This window comes from Dendropsophus ebraccatus, chromosome 4 (genome assembly GCF_027789765.1).
Source record: "Dendropsophus ebraccatus isolate aDenEbr1 chromosome 4, aDenEbr1.pat, whole genome shotgun sequence".
NCBI lineage: Eukaryota > Metazoa > Chordata > Amphibia > Anura > Hylidae > Dendropsophus > Dendropsophus ebraccatus.
The window spans coordinates 94,344,023-94,368,518 of record NC_091457.1 but is presented as its reverse complement, the minus strand read 5'-3'; the positions used below and the strand labels follow the sequence as shown (position 1 = coordinate 94,368,518).

General features: G+C 44.4%; 1 protein-coding gene across 2 annotated transcripts in view; it reads left to right on the top strand.

The window, feature by feature from the left end:
• BANP (BTG3 associated nuclear protein) overlaps window positions 1-24,496 on the top strand; it is a 388,611-nt gene that overhangs the window by 155,813 nt on the left and 208,302 nt on the right. The gene's annotated exons all lie outside the window — the stretch shown is intronic.

Below are 24,496 nucleotides of genomic sequence, written 5' to 3'. Positions count from 1 at the left end.
CTGAAATATACGTAGTGTGAACCCAGCCTTAGGGTACAAACACACTCGCTGCGTATTTGCAGCGGGACTCGCTGCGGATCCCGACCCTATACTTTCAATGCCAGACAAACTCGCAGCAGGAATGTATATCCCTGCTGCGAGTTTTTCCGCAGCCCGCCCCGTTAACCCCCCGCCGGCTGGACACTATACATTACCGGGTCCCCGCTCCTGCTTGCTTCGGCGGTTCCCAGCACGTCCCGCCGGCCAATCAGTGCGCTGCTCCGCCGCAGTGCACTGATTTGCCGAGTGGGACGAGCAGACACCGGGAGCCCCGAAGCAATCAGGAGTATAGTGTAAAGCCAGCGGGGGGTTAACGGGGCGGGCTGCAGACAAACTCGCAGCAGGGATGTACATCCCTGCAGCGAATTTGTCTGGCATTGAAAGTATAGGGCCGGGATCCGCAGCGAGTCTCGCTGCAAATACGCAGCGAGGGGACTCGCTGCGGATCCGGCAAGTGTGTTTGTACCCTTAATGATGGGCCCCAGCGATCACACTGCTGTCTGTCATTAATCCTTTAAAGGGGAACTCCAAGTAGAGGTTAAAAAAAATTAACCTTCTGCAGAAGCATATAGCATTACTTACCTATCTACCTATCCCTGTGTTGAAACTACCAAAAATCCATTTGTTCTGTATTGCGTGGCTGTACTTCATGTTTGAGCAGTTGTACACAGTACTACAGGTTCCAGAATGCAATGCTTTCCCTCAGCTGTTCATCACAGTCCTCGTTCTTTGTCAGATAATCTGTCAGATAATCTTTTTGTGTAAATGGACCCCAAGTGTGAGTGACATGAGCTGCTTCTGTCTCTCACATTATGGGAGTCCCAATTGATTTCAATGACTGCCAGAGGTGTACTGCTATCTTCTCATAGAGTCTTGACTCTATCACAGATGCAACACTGACCATTGTATGCAACCTAATGATCGCATGTAATGGACCCCTAGGGGGATTTTAAAAATATGCCAAGCAGGGGCGTAGCTAATGTCTCCTGGGCCCTGGTGCGAGAGGTCAACTTGGGCCACCACCCCCCCTCCCTTCCTCGACCAAGCGATGCTATTGGTATGTGTATATATATATATATATATATATATATATATATGTGTGTGTGTGTGTATAATCTCAACACTGATATTACCAATAATACCAGTATACAGGAAATCTCACCATACATATTACTGCCATACTGTCACTAACTAGATACTGTATACGGAGACCAATATTACCAATAATTCCAGTACACAAGGGGGAAATATTACCACCACAACCATCACCACCATATTGTTACTGACCAAATCCAGTATACTAAATCCAATAAAATACAGTACCAGATGATAAGCAACAAATAATACCACCACATACTGACCAACACCACCACATAATGACTGTCACCATATACTGACTAACACCACCACATAATGACTAACGCCACCACTGCTACTGAATAATCCACTGTATACAGATCACTATCACCTGATACAGTCATATAGAGGTAGCCCCAGCTCGACACAGGTTCTGTACACCATATACATCATAGTGCAGTTACATCAGGTGACTCACAGGGGGCGTCTTCTCTGATCGGTGTTCTTCCCCTTTTTATCATCATCTTCTTCTGTCCTGGGCCATTATGAGAATTTCTCCGAGCCACGAATCCACAGAGTCTGCCAAACAGACATATTAGGCTCCTCACTCTGGCACCATCCTCATCTCTCTACTAACTGCACTTCTGTATTGGCCCCTTTACACCCTTGTTTATTGAGTAGGCTGACTCTACCCCATGTATCAACAAAACACAACAATCACTGAACTCAGGGAGAACAGTGAAAAAATCCAATGGAGTAGGGGGCAATCAGTGGAGACTCATAAATGAGTACTCCATTGGATTTTTTCGCTGTTCTCCCTGAGTTCAGTAATTGTTGTGTTTTGTTGGTCTATTTTCCCCGGTAGCCAGAATCCTACTCCACACTGACGAGGGGCAAATACCCTGAAACTGCAGTCTGTGGATGGATGCCTAGCCTTGGTAACTCTTGTCTTATGTCGTTATATTTGCCACAGAGTTAGACTTTGACTTACAGGGGACACTCTGGTGTTTCCCTATTAAGGTCCCAAAGCTCGCAACAGAGTGAGGACCTGAGGGACTAGGTATCAGGGTGGTTTGGTGCTCTCCCCACTAGGAGGCACCCCTTGGCAACGGGTTTCCTTCTCTGGAGAGAGGGATATCTGGCTATTCCCGTGTTTTGAGACTCGTAACTAAGACTCCACGGACCCCTTCTTTGCATATTAAAATTTTGTAGGGGGCAATCAGTGGAGATTCATAAATGAGTACTCCATTGGATTTTTTCGCTGTTCTCCCTGAGTTCAGTGATTGTTGTGTTTTGTTGGTCTATTTTTCATTGCCCCTGGTAGCCAGAATCCTACTCCACACTGACGAGGGGCAAATACCCCGAAACTGCAGGCTGTGGATGGATGCCTAGCCCTGGTAACCCTTGTCTTATGTCGTTATACTTGCCACAGAGTTAGACTTCGACTTACAGGGGCCACCCTGGTGTTTCCCTATTAAGGTCCCAAAGCTCGCTACAGAGTGAGGACCCGAGGGACTACGTATCAGGGTGGTTTGGTGCTCTCCCCACCAGGAGGCACCCCTTGGCAACGGGCTTCCTTCTCTGGAGAGAGGGATATCTGGCTATTCCCGTGTTTTGAGACTCGTGACTGAGACTCCACGGACCCCTTCTTTGCATATTCTACCCCATGTATCCCCCTTATAGATGCCCCCATGTATCCTCATTATTGATAACCCCTCCATATTTCCCCCTTATAGATGACCCCCATGTATCCCTCTTATAGATGCCCCTCCTGTATCCCCCTTATAGATGGTCCCCATGTATCCCCCTTATAGATGTTCCCCATGTATCCCCCTTATAGATGGACCCCCATGTATCCCCCTTATAGATGCCCCCCAGGTATCCCCCTTATAGATGCCCCCCATGTATCCCTCTTATAGAATGCCCCCCATGTATCCCCCTTAAAGAATTTCCCCCATGTATCTCCCTTATAGATGGCCCCCAGTCTGTGCAAAAAAACTCACCTGACAACTCGCTTGCTTTCTTTCTCCTCCTGTCCGGCTGACGGCTGATGCGCAGCTCCCCGACTCTGTCCAGTCCCGTCCCCAGCAGCACACACCAGTAAGCTTTGTGTGCATCGGGGATGTTACTTCTGGCACAGCAGGCGCTTGTTATAGACGCTCCCTGTGCCGGAAGTACCATCCCTGGCGCACACAGAGCTTACTGGTGTGTGCTGCCGGGAAGGGGCTGGACAAAGCCGGGGAGCCGGGCATCAGATGGGGGCCCGTCCCAGCCTGCCTCTTCTGATCGCAAGCAAAACCCTGCTTGCGGTCACAAGAGGGAATGGGAAGGGGGCAGTGTGGTGGCAAGGGCCTCGCGGGCCCCTCCTAGGTAGCGGCCTGGTTGCAGCGGCGACCACGGTCGCTACGCCACTGATGCCAAGGCCCGTCCCTCAATAAAATTTTAAATCCCCCCTTTCCCATTATACAAATGAAACATGTAAAAAATAAACATATATTATGTTGTAGTGTGCACAATTGTCTGATCTATTAAATAGAACAATATAATTTCTATACGGTTAATGATCTAAATGAAAAGAGAAAAAAAATATACCAGGGTTGCTTAATTTTTGTTGATTCATATGTAATTAAAAATGCCCTATCTACACAAATTTGATACAAAAAAAAAGAGAGAGAGATCATGGTGCAAAATAATGACACCCCCTACAGCCCATAGGTGAAAAAAATAAAACTGTAATAAGAGCCACAATTTTAGTCATAGTAATTTGCAAAAAAATAAAATAAAATAAAATAAATATCAAAACAGAAAAGTTATATAAACATGCATATCATTGTGTTCTGACTGACTTATAGAATAAATATGTTATGTTAGTTTTTACTGTAAAATGCATTAGGTGGACATGGAAACCCCCCAAAAGATACTAAATTGCTTTTTTCCCCATTTTCTCCTCATAAATAATATTTTGGCGGTCACATAATTGTATAGTTAGTATGGTTGAAAAAAAAAAAAGACACATGTTTATCAAGTTCAACCAAAGAGGGGATAGATGGAGGAAAGGGGGAGGGATAATGGGTATAGTCTATACATATGGCATTAATGTTATTTTGGTCTAAGAACTTGTCTAAGCCTGTTTTGAAGCCCTCTACTGTTTTTCCTGTGACCAGATCCTGGGGTAGACTGTTCCACAGATTCACTTTTCTCATGGTAAAGAAGGCATGTCGCCTCCGGAGATTGAACCTTTTTTTCTCCATTCGGAGGCAGTTTACTCAGACAGATTTATCTAACAGATTTTTGAAGCCAAAGCCTGGAATGAATGTGAGAGGAGAAATCTCAGTCTTTCCTTTATGACCTGTTCCCTGTTTATAGTCTGTTCCTGGCTTTGGCTTCAAAAATATGTCACATAAATCGTACCATAAGTCAGCCTGTAACATCTGCACATCCTCCATAGACTGTACTGTACTAAAAAGCCTGGTGTCATCTGCAAAGATAGAAACATTGCTGTTCATTCCATCTTCGATATCATTAATAAACAAGTTATACAGAAGGGGGCCCAGTACTGACCCTTGGGGTACACCACTTTATAACCTGAGACCATTCAGATTGGGAATCATTGACCACCACTCTGGGTTCTGTCATAAATTTTGTGCTTAATCAATAAGGGGTTAAAGAAAATTTCTCTTTATGTAAAATTATTATTATATTTTGTAAATTTATCAAGATTTTATTAAAAGGTTAATCTAATCACAACAGAAATTGAACCTATATTGTCACTTTTCATCTTCTCAAAAACATGTCCATAGCAAAAACTGCCAATTGTTTTTTATCTTAAACATATTTTTAAAGAAATTTTGATGCTTTTTTTAAATCTATATTTTAAAATAATCCTTAAATTTTGCTGTTTTTATTCTGACCACTATACAAAAATGTCTGTCAGTCAGGATCTGAGTGTTTAGAGTAGACCATAACAGATTAATAGAATGCCTCATTGTCCACACCCCAATCTGTCAGTGAACAAGAAGTCTTTCGAAAAAATTTTTTTAAAGTATTGTATTGGTTCTGGTCTGGGTGTTCAGATCCTGACCAATCAAAACTTTTCACATGTCTCTCTGACATGTCAAAAGTTTTTTATGGTGACAGTGCATCTTTAAAGGAGAAGTCCGGCCAAAATTATTTTTTTTTATATGTTATTACTTATGGAAAGTTATACAATTTTCTAATGTACATTAATTATGGGAGATGCTCATATACTGCTATTTCCCTTAATTTAGTGTATCAGGAAGTGTTAAAATTCTCTCAGAACCAGTGACGTCACGACGAAGGGTGTAATTCCTATGGAGTGTCCAGCAGGGGGCGCTCTCTATATAGAAGTCAATGAGTACCATTGACTTCTATATATAGTGCGCCCCTGCTGGACACTCCATAGGAATTACAGTGTATGTAATGTATTGTTATGCACTGTACTTTTGTGACTTTATGAATACATTTATGGAATACTTTGGGGAGTAAGTGCCCTTGCTCCCCAAAGTATCCCATAAATGTATTCAATGAATACATTTGCTGGGCACCGAGCAGGGAGGGAGAGAGGTGCTATCTACCTCCCCCCTCTCTCCCTGCTCGGTGCTGGGAACATATACAAAGTACTACTCCCCCATTATCTGCAGATAATGGGGGAGTAGTACCTTTTGCTATCCCTAGCACTGTCCGCGCCGCCGCCGCCACCGCCGCTCACACAGGGGCAGCTTTTCATGTCCCCCGCGCTCCCCCTCCTCCTCCCGGCTTCAAACTTACTATCTCGCCGCTGATTCCCCGCTGTCCACGCCGCTCCTCACTATCCGGCCGTTCCTCACACTATGTAGCCGCCGCTCTCTGCTCTTGCATGCCCGCCCCCCACCCCGGCCGGGGACACCAGGAAGCGCTGTGCTCCCGGCAGGGGTGGGGGCAGGCATGCAAGAGCAGAGAGCGGCGGCCAGATAGTGTAAGGAACGGGGCGATCGGGCGGGCGGTAGGGAGTCAGCGGCCGGCCGTATAGTGAGGAGCGGCGTGGACGGCGGGGAATCAGCGGCGCGATAGTAAGTTTGAAGCCGGGAGGAGGAGGGGGAGCGGCGGGGGGCATGAAAAGCAGCCCCTGTGTGAGCGGCAGTGGCGGCGGTGCGGGCAGTGATATGGATAGCAAAAGGTACTACTCCCCCATTATCTGCAGATAATGGGGGAGTAGTACTTTGTATATGTTCCCAGCACCGAGCAGGGAGGGAGGCGGGAGGTAGATAGCACCTCTCTCCCTCCCTGCTCGGTGCCCAGCAAATGTATTCATTGAATACATTTATGGGATACTTTGGGGAGCAAGGACACTTGCTCCCCAAAGTATTCCATAAATGTATTCATGAAGTCACAAAAGTACAGTGCATACAGGCTCGGACTGGGCCACCGGGGAGCCGGGGGATTCCCCGGTGGGCCCCGCCCCTGAGCCGGAGAGGGGCCTCCTAATTAGATCCCGTTTAGTATGGGGAGCTCAAGGGGGCCCCCTGCTGGCTCCCACACTGCTGTGGGGAGTAAAGATCGGCATCAGCACCGCCCGGTGAGCTAATCATGGGCCCTCCCCAACCCCTGCACTCAGTCAGTGTGGCCCAGCTCCCTGCTTGTTATCAGGAAGATGCAGAGAGAAGGAGCAGCTGCAGGGCCCCTCCATCCCCCTCCCCTCTGCAGTGACATCTCTTCTCTTCTGCCACTGTGTGTGCTGTCGGTGCAGAAGAGAAGGGGGAGGGGCTGCAGGCTGCCGGGTCTGGCTGGGAGAAGAGGAAGTGAAGATGGAGACCAGAGGACTCCATGGAGCTTCCTGCCCTGCTTAACATGTGAGTTTTGTTTACTGTATATTTGTCTGTCTTTGTCATCTGTGTGTGTTTGTACATCTGTGTCATGTGTTTATGCATGTGAGTGTTATATCTATGTAATGTGCCTGTGTGTGTGTGTGTGTGTGTGTGTGTGTGTGTGTGTGTGCATCTACCATGTTTATAGTGTATATTATGTAATGTAGTTCTATAGATATTTTATTGTATATATGTAATCTGCATGCTTTTGTATCTGTCTGTCCTGTGTGTGTGTGTGTTAGTATGATTAGATGTATGTATATATGTAAGGTGTGTTGTGTCTGCATGTTTGTGTATCTCTGCAGTATGTCATTTTGTGTGTATGTATGTATGTATGTGTATGTGATGAGAAGAAGTTCGCCTTTTGGAGGTCCCAGTTGTGCAGGAGATCTGTGAGGCTTAGGCGCCGATCAGCTGATTGAGGATTCTCACATCAAAGATGATAGGAGTTGTAGTAGACGTAACAGTAAGACTTTAATCAATGGATGAGGCGTTTTGTAGAAAACCCTCAATAGATCTGATGAAGAAGGTTCCCCTCAAAACATCCATTGATTAAAGTCTTACTGTTACGTCTACTACAACTCCTATCATCTTTGATGTGAGAATCCTCAATCAGCTGATCGGCGCCTAAGCCTCACAGATCTCCTGCACAACTGGGACCTCCAAAAGGCGAACGTCTTCTCAATTATTGCACCGACTCAAAAAATAAATATATAAGCAGCATCAGCTGCCGCAGTAGCCGCAGGTAGGATAATGCACTCCATCTGAACAGAGTTTTAAAAAAGCAGCAGAGACAGCACCGAAGTAGTAAAAAAATTTTGTGACTTTATTCAAACCCTCTAGTGTGATGTTTTAATTTTAGTCGCACAAGAGGGAGTGAATAAAGTCACTTTGGTGCTGTCTCTCCTGCGGAATGATTGTACCGAGTCTCCTGGTTGTGTTGAAAGGGCTGCAGATGGCGTCAAGGTGTATAAACCACCACTAAAGTGACTGGCAGTGTTGGGCTTGTAGCCCCCATGGTGAGCAGCAAGTTTAGCTACTGGCACAAATCTGTTCTGCAGTAATACGCCATGTGCGCCTTATGGTGTTCTCTGCCATTTCCTTGTACATGTATACAATGGCAGATCACACCTTGATAAGGCTAGATTCACACTATGTAAAAGTACTGCCAATATTGCCATTTGCAACAACGGCTGTACTCTGTACGGTGTAGGACACTGCCTTTACTGCTATGGGATCCCGGTCGGAGAGTACACACATGGTATACGCTTCGGCCGGGATCCCATACTGCGCCGCAAAGAACATGTCAGTTTTCGCCCGCCGCAATTCAGTGAATTGGGGCCGAATCCTCTGGTGCGCTCCCATCTGCTTCTTCCGGTCCTAACTAAAAATCTCCAGTCTTCCAGTACTTATCAGCAGCTGTATGTCCTGCAGGAAGTGGTGTATTCTCTCTAGTCTGACACAGTGCTCTCTGCTGCCACCTCTGTCCATGTCAGGAACGGTCCAGAGCAGGAGAGGTTTTCTATGGGGATTTGCTGCTGTTCTGAGACAGTTCTGGACAGTCTCACTGTGTCAGACTGGAGAGAATACACCAAGTAAAGCAATTTACTGATCTGTAACTTCTGACATCAGAGTTGAAAATTGTTTTTTCTTTACCAGAGTACCCCTTTAATGCTTTAATGACCACTGATATGCCATTCATGAAGGTCCTTAAAAGTCTTATTCTAGCCCAACAGCTTGTGGTGAGGCTAGAATGAACCGTTATGGGTCTCCTCTGCTGGAAATTGTAATAGAAGAGAAGACTAGATGGTCATTTTCTCCTTCATCTTCTGAGGCTGTGTTCACACATGACATTTTTCATATGTTTTTGCAGCAATATTCTTGAAATTTCATTTAGGTTTCTACATAAATAATCCTGTTTTACCGTAACTGCATAAACCAGTAACAACTGTACAAGTGACTGGCAGTGCACTAGCATTGCTGCTCACATACACAGCTCAATGCAAAGTCGCTGTAGTAACGTGAAAGGTTTGCCGCTGATTATGGCTATGTTCACACTACGTAAATCTACGGCCGTAGTTCTCGCCGCAGAACTACAGCCGTAGATGTGCGGCGTGGAACATAGCATTGTTTGCTATGGGTCCGCAGAAGGACCTGGCAGTTCACACAGTGAAGCGAGCGGCTTCGGCCGCTTGCTTCACTCTGTGCTATGGGAAGCTCTGATGCGGGCGCGCGCTGATGCGCCCGCATCAGAGCTCCATGGAGGAAAGATCATCCGGCCAGTACTTAAGTACCGGACGTGATGATCTGGGCTGAGACCGGCCGTTCCGTGACCCGGCCGGAGTCACGGAAGAGCCGGTCTCCTCCATAGTGTGAACATTGCCTTTGTCTGTGTATGTCGGGTGGGCCCCAAGAATCAATTTACCAGGTGGGCCAAGGTACCCCAGTCCGACACTGAGTGCATAACATTACATTACATACACACATTGTAATTCGTATGGAGTGTCCAGCAGGGGCGCACTATATATAGAAGTCAATGGTACTCATTGACTTCTATATAGAGAGCGCCCCCTGCTGGACACTCCATAGGAATTACACCCTTCGTCGTGACGTCACTGGTTCTGAGAGAATTCTAACACTTCCTGATACACTAAATTAAGGGAAATAGCAGTATATGAGCATTTCCCATAATTAATGTACATTAGAAAATTGTATAACTTTCCATAAGTAATAACATATAAAAAAATAATTTTGGCCGGACTTCTCCTTTAAGGGTTCTACCTCATTATTATTCACAACACTTATGCATAGTAAGTACAATGTTCATGTTATTTTGCAGTTGCTCGTGGGGGGTCAGCCGCTTACCTTTCGTTGTCCACCTCTGTAATGATAACATGATGGTGGAAGATTTTTTTTAAAATCAATCTAATGTGTGGATGAAGCATAGCAGCATGCAGCACCTGCAGATCACGTAACAGGCACCCTATTGACGCTACATTACAGTTGGCAGTCACAATATGAGTGGCCTGTGCAGATGGGAGAGGAGATAAAATATTATGGACAGTGCTTTGGGAGGATTTAAATTTTCTAGCTGTAATCAATTGAAGTATTAGTTTAAAATGATCAAATGTAACTATGCAGCTAGGATATAAAATACCACAGATCTGTAGCTCTATTCTCATTATCTAAAAATGCTTAAATACAGGGACTTTCTGTTCTGTATAACGTGATGGAAAAAAGCACTTTAACTGAAAAGCCAGTGATTTCTTAGCATATTGGAGTATTCTTCTGGAGAAAGTTTAAGTAATTATGGACATGAGTGTCTTTTATGTGGTAAATCCAGTAACACCTGAGACAAGCTTATGAACGAGATGTCTCGTCTCGAAGGCGGCAATAAGTAGATGTAATTTGCCTACTCTGTCATTTGTTCACCCGTATGAAGCACTCTTGACAGCTGTGCCGTCTCATACTCATTATCTCTCCTGATTGTTCCAAATATATTTTCATTATCCGGAGTCCCTCTCTTTGAAGTGAAAAGAGGCAATGTTGTCCAAAATGGAGAGCAGTTCACAGAAAGATCTTATTATGCTAGCAGAGGAATTCCGCCGGGCTTACATTACATGTCTACATTAATAACTTAACTCAATTAATCACGATTACTGTTATTATACAATACCTAGAAAAACATACCAGGACGCTTTGTAATGCATGACTTGGTGGCAGAGCCCAGAGTCAGTACACAGGAGGGTGCTGCGGATGTATAATATTATACTCCAGAGCACATTACTCAAGATGAGCAGATATATTATCTAATAGTATTGTACACTTAGGAAGTTGAAGAATGAATGATTGATGGGTTATACATTGCAGTTCATTTTTTATAACATGCTGCTTGGATAAAATGGTTTTAATTTAATAGAAAATTGTACGTTTGCAATTTAGCGTACAGTAGCTAGTCTCTCTTAATAACAAAGATTCCTTTTTGTTTTGTTTTCTATTTTTCTTAGATAAATATTGGTCCCCAGCCAGAAAAATCTTTGTTTCGGCAACAAACTTTGAAACAGCATTTTAAGATAATCACTAACACCCCCCCCCTACAGTTTTGCCCAAGTCTAGCTTGGGTTAAATGCCTGAAGCCATCACAGTGTTGCCCGAGCTATACTCAGACTGTTTGCAGGGGGCTGTACTGCACCCCTGTAATCAATCAGAAGGATCTTGGCTGTGTGTCACTGCTGTAACTGTCGGAACAGAGAGAAATCCATTCCGGGGCAGTTTAACTCTTAACATGTTGTGGTCAAAAGAGGCTGGCCAAGTAAAGTGAATGAAAGATGGAGGACGCTCCCTCTGTTACTCTGCAGTATCAGAGCAGCAGTAGTCCATAATATACACGTCAGCATGGTGTGGATGCAGGCCAAGGTGTGGCTGAAGTGGGGGATCACAGTGCGCATGACCACCGTCTCCTACACCTTTGCTGTGTGTGAGTGGACAAGCTGACCAAGGAGAATGCCATAATAAAATGGTGTGGCACTTGCTGTAGTTTTGTGAACTGTATACTATTCTGATTGGCAATGGAACATGACATTAGGCTATGTTTACACACCGTATTTTTTTGTAAAACCACTGCCGTATAATTATACGGATTTATACAAAAATATTGCTGCCTTGGAATCCTTGCCGGAGCGTATACACACACTACCGTTCAAAAGTTTGGGGTCACATTGAAATGTCCTTATTTTTGAAGGAAAAGCACTGTACTTTTCAATGAAGATAACTTTAAACTAGTCCTAACTTCAAACAAATACACTCTATACATTGCTAATGTGGTAAATGACTATTCTAGCTGCAAATGTCTGGGTTTTGGTGCAATATCTACATAGCTGTATAGAGGCCCATTTCCAGCAACTATCACTCCAGTGTTCTAATGGTACAATGTGTTTTCTCATTGGCTCAGAAGGCTAGTTGATGATTAGAAAACCCTTGTGCAATCATTTTCACACATCTGAAAACAGTCTAGCTCGTTACAGAAGCTACAAAACTGACCTTCCTTTGAGCAGATTGTGTTTCTGGAGCATCACATTTACGGTGTCAATTAAACGCCCAAAATGGCCAGAAAAAGAGAACTTTCATCTGAAACTCAACAGTCTATTCTTGTTCTTAGAAATGAAGGCTATTCCATGCGAGAAATTGCTAAGAAATTGAAGATTTCCTACAACGGTGTGTACTACTCCCTTCAGAGGACAGCACAAACAGGCTCTAACCAGAGAAGAAAAAGAAGTGGGAGGCCGCGTTGCACAACTAAGCAAGAAGATAAGCACATTAGAGTCTCTAGTTTGAGAAACAGACGCCTCACAGGTCCCCAACTGGCATCTTCATTAAATAGTACCTGCAAAACACCAGTGTCAACATTTACAGTGAAGAGGCGACTGCGGGATTTTGGGCTTCAGAGCAGAGTGCCAAAGAAAAAGCCATATCAGAGACTGGCCTATAAAAGAAAAAGATTAAGATGGGCAAAAGAACACAGACATTGGACAGAGGAAGACTGGAAAAAAGTGTTTTGGTGACGGATGAATCCAAGTTTGAGGTGTTTGGATCACAAAGAAGAACGTTTGTGAGACGCAGAACAAATGAAAAGATGCTGGAAGAATGCCTGACGCCATCTGTTAAGCATGGTGGAGGTAATGTGATGGTCTGGGGTTGCTTTGGTGCTGGTAAGGTGGGAGATTTGTACAGGGTAAAAGGGATTCTGAATAAGGAAGGCTATCACTCTGCACCGCCATGCCATACCCAGTGGACAGCGCTGGATTGGAGCCAATTTCATCCTACAACAGGACAATGACCCTAAACACACCTCCAAATTGTGCAAGAACTATTTACAGCAGAAGCAGGCAGCTGGTATTCTATCGGTAATGGAGTGGCCAGCGCAGTCACCAGATCTGAACCCCATTGAGCTGTTGTGGGAGCAGCTTGACCGTATGGTACGCCAGAAGTGCCCATCCAACCAATCCAACTTGTGGGAGCTGCTTCTAGAAGCGTGGGGTGCAATTTCTCCAGCTTACCTCAACAAATTAATAGCTAGAATGCCAAAGGTGTGCAATGCTGGAATTGCTGCAAAAGGTGGATTCTTTGATGAAAGCAAAGTTTGATGTAAAAACAATGTTATTTCAAATACAAATCATTATTTCTAACCTTGTCAATGTCTTGACTCTATTTTCTATTCATTTCACAACGTATGGTGGTGAATAAGTGTGACTTTTCATGGAAAACACAAAATTGTTTTGGTGACCCCAAACTTTTGAACCGTAGTGTAACATATGCTCCAGCTAGGATCCCTAGCGGTGCCGCAAAGAACTGACATGTCAGTTCTCTGCAGCTGCTATTCAGTAAATAGCGCCATAGAAAGCCATGTCAGTGCACACTGTGGAGCGAGCGGATCCGGACGATTGCTTCATAGTGTGCTGTGGGGAGTTCTGATGCGGGCGCACACAAGTGCAACCGCATCAAAACTCTGCGGCCCTAAAGATCATCTGTCCGGTACTGCAGTACTGGCTGGGATGATCTTTTCAGAGACCGGCCGGTCTCTTACGTTGTGTGAACATAGTCTTAAAAAGATATTTTAACCCCCCTTCCCTTCTTACTCTATTTGCGGTACTCATCACCATCCACAAGTTTTGATTTGATTTGATCTACACCTATATAAAACTTGTCTGTATCATCTTTCTGCTCTAAAATCACTTCATTTCATCGGTTAACTGTGTCACCGAGGCAGAGCTTTTAGGCAGATGGGCCCCATCTCCTGGCTGGGGAGAGGGCCCAAGTCCCATGTAGCTCTGAAGCGAGAGTTAGTGGCAGTGACAGTATCCCCTTAAATATTCTGTCGACATAGTTTGGTTAACTGATTTTTTAACAGGTTTAAGGCCCCTAAGTGTGCTAGTATCAGACTTTATGAATGGTGAGTGTGGTGTGGCTTCTTTTTTTCCCCCCTAGTTCCAGCATCCTCCTTTTTAGGGCCGGCTCCAGGCTTTTGCAGGCCCTCGGGCAACAGAGCCTCAGCGGGACCCTCAACTGTCCACTATGCACTTATTATCCACTCACTATGCAAAATCTCTTGAGACACCACTAACATACACCAACAGACTTTATTGACACAGATACTGGCTGATAAACATACTGACTTACTAACTGCCTGACTGACACAGACAATGACTGACATTAGCACAAAGCACTTAGAGCTCAGTCTTCTTCCTCTTTCTCTCTTTTGGGCTGCTCGCCACACTGTAAGGTTGAGGACCTTCATGTGATAGGTCCTCCACCCTTTTCTCTCTCTGTGCAGGTCCTGCTCCATCTACTGTGTCTTCTGCTGTTCCGCGCCCACCCTGCACTACAGTAAGCGGGCAGAACATTTGGCCTTTCTTCTTCTCTGGGCCCTGACACTTGCCCAGGTAAGCTCAGTGCTGAGGCACGTCTTGCTCCTTTTATGTACCAGTCTCTTATGTGGCAGAGTATCAGATGCCTTTGGAAAGTCTGTGTATACAACATCTACCGCCTCACCCAGCTCCAGTCCTAAACTGCCCTCCTTACAGAAGCTTGAAGGTTATTTTCAAGTAGACACTTTGGGATACAACTTATACTGAGATTTTTCTGTAAGTGAAGCCAACCATCTGCTCAGTGGTGTTTGTGCCTATCCTGAAATAAACTTTGTTCGTTTGACGTATATATTTGCACATGGTAGAGAGATTAAGCCTAGCTCTCCTGTTGATTAATCTCTGTACAGAATTGTATTTCCCTGTGACAACAGCAGTCCAACTTCTTCCACCTGTTGACAACGTGTTCCATGTCCATATGTTTATCTGTATAGGTAATTGGACCTTATTGCAGATTATGTTCCAGTGATGCATACAGACCGCAAGCTGCAGCCATGGAGCAGACAGAACACTTGTTTGAATGTAACCAAGGAAGTTCTATGAACTCTCAGTGGTGCTGTAACACAAGCTGTGTCCACATCAGCTTCCAAACAGTGTGCTCTTTTTGTTTTCTGTAAATGTTAATTTATATCAGTAAGGACCCTTGGTAGTCACACAATATGTCCATAAGAATCCAAGTGCATATATGTGTGTGTGTGTGTGTGTGTGTGTGTGTGTGTGTGTGTGTGTGTGTGATCAGACTGTTTAGGTTAGCAACTTACATATGGATCAGGTACTGTTAGCACTGCTCACATATTTAGTCAGACAGAAAATAAACTAAGATTCTGATTTTATTTGGCTGAATAGAAATATTTTTCCAACTGAAATGAAATGAGGAGAGAGGATTTTTCCTTTGCATTGTCCCTGTTTGGGTCTGTTGGCAATGGTTTTCAAGAAGTGCCTTTCTAGTTAAGGTAAAGGGCATATTAGTATGTGAAGTGTAATATTCTGCTGTGAATCTCCTTTTACAAGCATAGAAATGACTAGAACCGTCATACAGACTGCGGGGTTTCATATGTGGCTGCTTTCATGTATGAAAATTTTCTATGATAGTAAAAACAGACACATCATTGGTTGATTTTGGGGGTTATTGTTTTGCTGCAGTCTATCATTATTGAGCTTAGATGATCGGTCACGAACACACTTTGCAGCTCGATATGCACAGTGATAATTAAAAAACTTCAGAAGCAAAATCGGTCAGAATTATTTAATGCAGTTTAGCTATGATAATAAACACAAAATACACATAGTTCAGTAAAAATATCCCCCCCCCCCCCCGACCCGATAGTGAGCGGCAAGGAAGGGAGCGCACTGGGCGGGCCAAGGGGATTGCTCTGGGCCACCCACTATGCATATTCATATATACACAGTGAGCGGCACAGGAGGGGGCAGGCGGAGCTGGTGTTCCGGGTCATCGAGTGACACCCCAAATGCTCATAAGCCCCCGATTAGCATGGAAGCAGAACTGCATTTACAGGTCACCACCACTACACAGTGTACTGAGAAAAACAGGTTCTGGCCAATTCAATGTGTAGCCCAGGTGCTGAACAGTTGTTTGGTGGGGATGCTGGGTGTCGCACCTTACTGATCGAACAACGATGAGCTATTTTGGCCGGAAAACACTTAAGAGGTTAGGGCTGAGTTTGCACAACATTAATGTTATGCGAACCCAGCAATTTGTAGAGGAGTAGTAATACAAACAGTTTCTTAAGGTCTATGGCTGTCAGGGCATGCTGGGTGTTGTAGTTGCCTATAGAAGGTATGGAGTTAACACTTTGTATTTAGGCCACATCGCTCTAAAAGTGTAGACTGCACACCCTCTGTGCATCTCCCATACAGTACATACCCTTCTCCCCCGTAAACTCCCCATATAGCTAATCACACCCTCTGTGAAGTTCCCATATAGCAAAATCCCCCCCACCCCTTTGCACCCCCATATGGCATATGGCCCCCTTACAGTTCTAGCCTGATCTGTGCAGTCTTTATTTAGTAGGTTGACCTCTCTAGTAGATGGCCCCCACTGTGCTGCCCCCCTTTGTTATGCATCCCCTGTAGTAGTGGGACCCTCTATGTGCAGTCCCCTACATAAGGTGCACCCGTGCAGTCCCCTATAGTACATAATGCTCTCCCATGTAGTCCCCAATAGTAGAGAAGCCCCTCCTCTGTGTATTTCCCTATAATATAAGCTGCCTATCCCCATGTAGTCCCCTACAGTAGATAAGTGGATAAGCCCTCATGCAGTCCACTATATTAGAAAAGCCCCCTCTGTGCAGTCCTCTATAGAAGATGCTGCCCAGCACCATGTAATCCCCTATAGTAAATAAGCCCCCCTCCCCATGCAGCCCCTCCACTGCTTCTCTTCCGGCACTGGGAGAATGTGTCAGAAATGCCACCTGCGTGCCGTGTGCGCGTCTTACGAACACACACAATTGAAAGTAGCACCTACCTTGGAATTTGGGACAGGTGTCCTGGATTCCCATGATTGCCCTGGAGCACTGCACAGCCATCAGGGCCCACCGTGCCAGTCGACACTGGCCTTCCGTGGTTTGGTCCCCTCTTCCTGATGGGTAGGGGGGACTGGCCCACAGTGGGTACCATCCCATCTGGCATTTGCCTGAAATAACAGATGCACACTCTGGCCCTGGTCTGGTTCATTGTGCTGAAAAAGTAACAACCCCCTTTCCCCCGAAATATAAATAAAATTGCAATAGTGATTTTATTTATCTCTTAGAAGGCAGCTTGGTGTCAGGTTTGCTTGTGTGTATACACTAAAGACATTTGAGCACCCTGGACAGATGCCATATGAACGCTGTATTCCTGTATGGTGGGTGCGGCACCGACTGCAAAACTGGCAAAACTTTCTGTAGCTCTTACTTCACGTTATAAAATTTCTTGAGTTCCTCTTACTTTCATACTGTTCCAGCTCAGCTTTCATAGCTCAGGAATCTTTCAGATGACGAGAGATTTTATTGCTCAACCCAGCAGTGAGTTTGTTTTTGGAGATGCCATTTACACCCCACACCAGTGACTATTTTTATGTTCCCTTCCTCCCAATTTCGGTAGTAATAGGAGAGTAACCAAGAAAAAGCCACAGGTTCCATCAACATTGCACAGCTCTGTTTATTCCTCTGACATCCAGATAAAACCTTCTATTTACTCTTCTGTCTCATACTTTCCATATTTCAGGGAGTAGTAATTTTCCAGTTGGAAATCTGAATGAAAAAAAATCAGACTCTATTCTGTCCATGACCAGGTAGACTGCTGTTATTGGTCCTGGCAAGCACCTCGCCCTGGGTTTGTTGGGTGGTGCATTTGAGACATTAGTGATGATTCATTGCCCCCAGCAAGAGACAAGCCAGAAATTATGGAATTACAGCCTTTAATTTGGATCACCTTAGACAATTATATCTATATCTTCGCCTTTCTTCAGGTTTTCATATAATTTAGTTTCCGCTACCACTAAGGCATAACAGCTATTCTATAAATGGGTCAGAATGGTAATAGAGCAACAATTTAATAAAATGATTCTACAATTCAGCTTGCAGAATAGCATATTCTATGTTATTTTAATAGGTTTTTGGAAGGTAAAACAGTTTATTTTGAGCCATTAGACCTATGTTCTGTGAATGCCTGCAATAACCCAGCTAGTTAGAAATGGAATTTAATTTTCCCATCCAGGGAACACATTAATAATAGTGGTCGTAATAGTGGTGTTCAATTTAATATAAAAACCCAAACTACTTCACCCATTGACCAGCAGCTCTTCTGCATTTTGGGCATGTTAAAACTTCACCTCCATATTTTTCCATGTGTTATGAGAAGACTCTACAATCAAGTTACTTCACTGTAGTGTTAAAAAGTGAAAAAATTATGTGGATCCTGCCATACTACAGGTATGAAAAGTCTATAAGCAGTGATTGTCATGGCTGCAGCTACTGTACATTGATTTCTATTGAAGCCCAAACAGGAGAAGCTAGCCACTTATCACACATACTGGCTACAATACTGCTAACTTTTTGCACAAAGATAGCCTTATCCAAGAAACTGCACTTTTCCAATGATACTACTCTGTGTGCAGATTGTCATCTAGCCATGTAGGCGTTTCTTCAAGGTCAAGTAATCATGGTTCCAGGCTGGATCTCACTGTAATTACGCCTATGGACATGATTCACAGCTTTGTGTCATGGAATCGGCATCCAGAGGCGGGCCTAGTAGCGTGTAGCTCCTCCGACGTCGTTCTGGTGGACATGTGCAATAGAACAGGGTCCTATCCCTGCTGTACTGCGCATGTCCGAAATAGCCTTGGACTTATCATGCTTCACAGAGTGTTCCTGGATGGATTGTTTGACCCTGCTGAGGCCACCACCACAGTAATAACACGTCTTTCGTCCCTGAGCATTTCCTGCGGTGATGGCTATTTCAGACATTGGTAGTTCAGCGGGGATAGGATGCCGCTATATAGCGCACATCTGCTGAAACAAAGATGTTGAAGCCGCTTTGCGCTGTAGGCCTGCTTCTGGATGACAATTCCATGACACAGGTCTGAGAATCATGCCCATAGATGTGTTTTTACAGTGAAACTCAGCCCTTAGACAAGTGACTACTTGGCCCTGAAGAAACACCCAGACAACTAGATGACATCAGTTTGCATACAGCACAAGAATTGGTCACAGTGTGGTTGCGGGGTACATACCTGGCAGGGACACACGCTATAGATATTTGTTTAGGAAGTGTGTTAGGGTGTGTATTAGCATGGATTGAAAGTATTATAATGATTTTTCAGCTGATTGTTTTCCTTTTGAAACAACTAATTTAATTCTAAACTTGTTTTATTGTAAACAAAACTGCTTCTAACAGATGATGATGATGTAATGTAAAGCTTAAAGGGGTATTCCCCCCCAAGAGCTAAAAAAATGAAATGCCTCCAAACCTAGCTGGTCTTACTCACCACGTCCCCCTGAGTATTTTGAGCCGTCTCCCATCTTTCTAGCTGCTGCCGTTCACCAGTTACAAGTTTTTCTAAAAGATAGTCTATATCCAAGATAGGAAACTACATTTCCCATCATGCAATGCTTATGACTGATGATGGTGATGTAGTAGAGCTGGGATGGAGATGCAGCAGAGCTGAGATGGTGAAGATGCAGCGGAGCTGAGATGTTGAAGATGCAGCAGAGCTGAGATGGTGAGTATACAGCAGAGCTGCACTGTTGGCGTCTAGGGGCTGCGGGGGGGGCGCAGGTGAGTTCGCAGGGGGGGTGGGACTGGGGGGCCACATGCACAGGAGCGCCATGAGCTGCGGGCGGCCACCGGTTGAACTTGGGTGGGGGTGGGGGGGTTTAGGCGCACAGAGTTGGGGCTGCGTGGGGGGCGCAGGTGAGTTCGCGGGGGGGGTGGGACTGGGGGGGCCACACGCACAGGAGCCACCGGGTGAACTTGGGGGGTGCTCGGGGCACACAGAGTTGGGGCTGGGTAGGTGGGGTGGGGGGGGGTGAGGGTCGTTCTGCACTGGCCGGGGACACCATGTGAGCACAGGCCGCAACCAGCGCCGCATACTCCGCTCCCCGGCGGTTTCAGGTAAGCACACGTAAGCGGGGAGTGACAGGGGAGGGCTGCGGGCGGAGAGGGCAGGCTAGATCCGGCTGACTCCACTGCGGCTGAGTCAGGGACCTTTCTGCTGGAGCGGCCACTTCATCAAGTCCTCTACCTTGCTATGAATGAGACGGGGCGGCCGGGAGTTGCGGGCTGAGAAGGATGCAGGCTCTGGGCAGTGAGGTGCGGGACCGCTGCGGTTCCCAGAACAGCAGCACCGCTCCTGGCCTGCTCCGTATAATGTAATGGCCACATGGTGCGGCCACCGGGTCAGCTGCAGGGGGGGGGGGGATCAGTCTGCGCTATAAGGAGCATCGCGGGTGGGCACCGGGTAAGCTGGGGGGGGGGGGGATAGGGGGCAAAGACTGTGGGTACGCTCTGGGTGGCGAGGATACACAATGCCGGTGAGCTCCAGGGTGAGGGGGGATACACAGTGGGGTGAGATCAGGGGGGTTTGGGGTGCTGCTGTCAGAGAGGCAGACAGAGATCAGCTGCAGCTGTCAGCGTCTCACTGTTCTCCCTCACTTCAGTGGACTGGGTTAGAAGCGATAACCCGGCCCATTGAAGAGACTGAGGACACGTGATGCCGTCTCGGAGGGTGCGGGCCAGGAACAGGGAGCGTGTCGGGTTGGACTGAGAGCTGATGATTCTATGCAATCTGTGGGGGTGGATGCATCTAGATAACAGCAGAACTGTGCAGAATCCATAATAACTTTATATTGGAAAGATGGAAAGCTACGGGTGGGCAATGTATTAATGCAAAAATAATTTGGGGTGGAATACTCCTTTAACTTGCTGCTTCATTTGCTACTGTATATTAATAGCAAAGCAGCTGTGTTCTACATAGTCACTAGAGGTGTATGCACAATGCTGAGTATCCTTGTATAAAAACAAGTGGAATATAGTCATGGCCTGTAGTCTCTTTTTTATGTTTTGCTGTTTTCTGTTTAGCTCTGCTAAGTGAAATAAATAGTCTTTTTTCATGCCCTTATAACTTACTGCCTGAATTTCTGCCTGGGAATAACAATTAGGCATGTTGTACAAGAAGAGGTATTCCTGCTCTGCTTTATTTTACTCTTGAATAATAGAAGAAATACCACCTAATATTCTGAATATTGAGATTACTGTTGTAGTTTCTCTCTCCTTTCATATGTCAAGAAGCTAGAAGTTTTGACAATTCAACTTTGTCCATTTAAATCTCCATTTAAAGTACTGTTCTCCCGACATTGATATCTGTAAATCCAAATATTGTGACAGCACTTGCACAGACCCAAGCTTCCACTAGAGGGTACCACTGAATTCTAGAAGGTTCAGTTCTCCATATGTATAGATTTCCGTTCATACATTGCTGCTTTTATTTCAGCATTTGATGGATGCTGTTTTAAAAGATCTGGACAATATTGCAGGGGTGATAAACCGGGCCTGCCATTGTTTATACAACAGGATTGATATTGGATATCTTCTAACCTGGGGGATTACTATAATAACATTATATTTGGAAAGTTTTCGATAATTATATAAAACAAAGCAATAAGTGATCACTAAACCCATGAAAATATTGTATATAGGAGCTCTGTATATCTGGATTATGCACTGACTTAAACAAGAGGACAATATGGCACAATGTAAATAAAATGGCAATATTTTATTAATGCTTAAAAAAAAAGAAAAAGAAACAGGCAACAGACACATAAATTAAAAGTCGATCATGATACAGAGTTGTACTTAAAAGTTTAAATACCCTGGCAGAATTCTTGCTTTCTAGTGTTTTTTTTTTTTTTTTTTTTTTTTTTTATTAGAGAGAATTACAAGCCACTTATTGACAAACTACTGTTTTTTTTTTTTTTTTTTTCTTTTTAAGTCATAATAACAACCAAAAACATCCAAATGAAGCTGATTAAAGGTTTACATACCCCAGTTCTTAATACCGTGTATTGCCCCCTCTAACATCAATGACAGCTTGAAGTCTTATTTTGGTAGTTGTGGATGAGGCTCTTTATTTTCTCAGATGGTAAAGCTGCCCATTCTTTTTGGTAAAAAAAAGCCTCCAGTTCCTGTAAACTTCTGAGCTGTCTTGCATAAACTGTGCACTTGAGATCTTCCTAGAGTGGCTCAATGATACTGAGGCAAGGAGACTGAGATTGTCACCTTCTCTTCGTTCTGCTGTAGCCAATGACAGGTTGACTTGGCCTTATGTTTTGTGTTGTTGTCATGTTGGAACATCCCATGTGCAGCTTCTGGGCTGATGAGTGCAAATTTGCCTCCAGTATTTGCTGATAATGTGCTGCATTCATCTTTCCTTCAATTTTGTCGACGTTTTCTGTGCCTTTGTCGCTCACACATCCCCCAAAACATCAGAGATCCACCTCCGTTCTTTTTAGCAGGAATGGTGTTCCTTCTATCATAGGCCTTGGTGACACCTCTCCAAATTTAATGTTTATGGTTGTGGCCAAAAAGGCAAATTTTGGTTTCATCATTCCAAATCATCTTGTTCAAGAAGTTTTGAGGCTTGTGTCTGTGCTGTTTGGCATATTGTAGGCAAGATACTTTGAGACATTTGCACAGTAATGGTTTTCTTCAGGCAGCCCATTTTTCTTCAAGTGCCTACTTAAGGCCCTAACGATTATAGTTCATAAACTTGCTCCAACGACCGCTCGTTAACGATAATCTCTTTGTGGAATTGGTGTAAACGAGCGAACGACAAAGGCAAAATCGTTATATTGTCGTTCAAAATTGTTTTTTAGCATATTGGAAAAAAATCGTTGGTCTTTGAAAGATAATTCGCTAATCGGTTCGTAAAATTTGAAATCTTTTAGTTGTTCGTAAAAAGGTTTAAAAAAAGTACGTGTGTCGTATGGTTATGATCACCTAGGCGAACATTTGAAACGACCATGTAATGACCGCAAAATAATCATTACACTACATATATCGTTCCCGTTCCCACGTGTGTTATGTGTTATCGGTTGCTTAAAAAAAATATAGTTTAGTGATCGTTAACGAGCGGTCGTTGGAGTGAGTTTATGGACGATAATAGTTCCATGGAATAGGGCCTTTATTGTGCATCTTAAAACAGCCACACCACTAGTTTTCAGAGTCCTGTGAAATTTGTTATTTGTGCTTGATGTTATTTATTTATTTTTTTTGCATCCTGAACAATTTTCCTGGTAGTTGTGGCTTAAATATGTGTTGGTCTACCTGACTGTGGTTTGGTTTTTGAAGAGCCCCTGATTTTCCTCTTGTTAACCATAGTTTGAACACTGCTGAATGGCATTATCAATTCATTGGACATCAGAACAAAGTGAAGGTTCTGGAGTGGTCATCTCAGTTTCCTGACCTCAGCATCACTGATGCCGCCGGGGATGGGCTGATGCGGCCGGGGATGGGGGATGCGGCGGCGGGGCTGCGGACAGCGGGGGATTAAAGCACATATTCACAGCGGGATGTCAATCCCGCTGCGAGTATGTGCTATCATAGGGGTGAATGATACTGGATCCACAGCTGATCTCGCTGCAAATCCGCAGAAGTGAGATCTACTGCAGATCCGGTAGGTGTGAAGGCACCCTAAAGGATAAAGTTATCCCCTGCATGAGCTCAATGGTAGGCAGCAAAAAAAGTGCTTGCTTGCAGTGCCTTCACAAGGCTCAATAAATCGTATGACCAACCACGCAAACAATATCTGGATTGTTCGTGCAGTTGATAACAATAATTTACATGGTTCCACGGAACATTTCAGAATTTTTATAAAAAAAATTATGAATACTCATTACAGATAATCAGCCGGTGTAAAAGGGCCCTAAATCTTTTATTTTTTAATCAATCTCTGTGTATTTTATAGGGAAGGGTAGTAAACAAACCTCTCATTGTTTTACAATGTGTGATGAAATTGGTGAATTAGCCAAATGAGTTTTTCTTGCATTGTGGATTTCTACACATCAAGCACAGTAAAACTGCACAGAAAAATTACTTTTTAAAATTGCAAGTAATAAATAAGTCTACAAGCCTTACCCCAGATAAGCCAGACCCTAGCATTTGTAAGAAAGCAAAACTGGTGAGCAAGGTATAAATGCATACTAAATATAAAGACAGCAGTTATCACAATTGGCACAATTTACACCAAAATATAGGCCCGAGAACAATGATCATGTCCTCCTTTACGGTTTTGGCGATATTGGGTAGGTGTGTATGTATAGATCTGTATGAAATGTTTTCTCTCTGAATATAACAAGCCTTCATGCTCATCTTCTTTCCTTAGTTTATTGGTAGTTCAAAAAAATCAACAGGCAAGAAACAATTGCATAATGTCTTTTTCTGAATTCCAGTGGTTGTTCTACCTGTATGTGACATTTTCCACATGTCTGTTTGCTGTTACTGATTAGTGATGTTTTTTACCTACCATTCTACTATGGCACCTAAGCAATAAAAATGGCTTCAGATTGTAGCGCATACCACAGATGTGGGACAACCCGC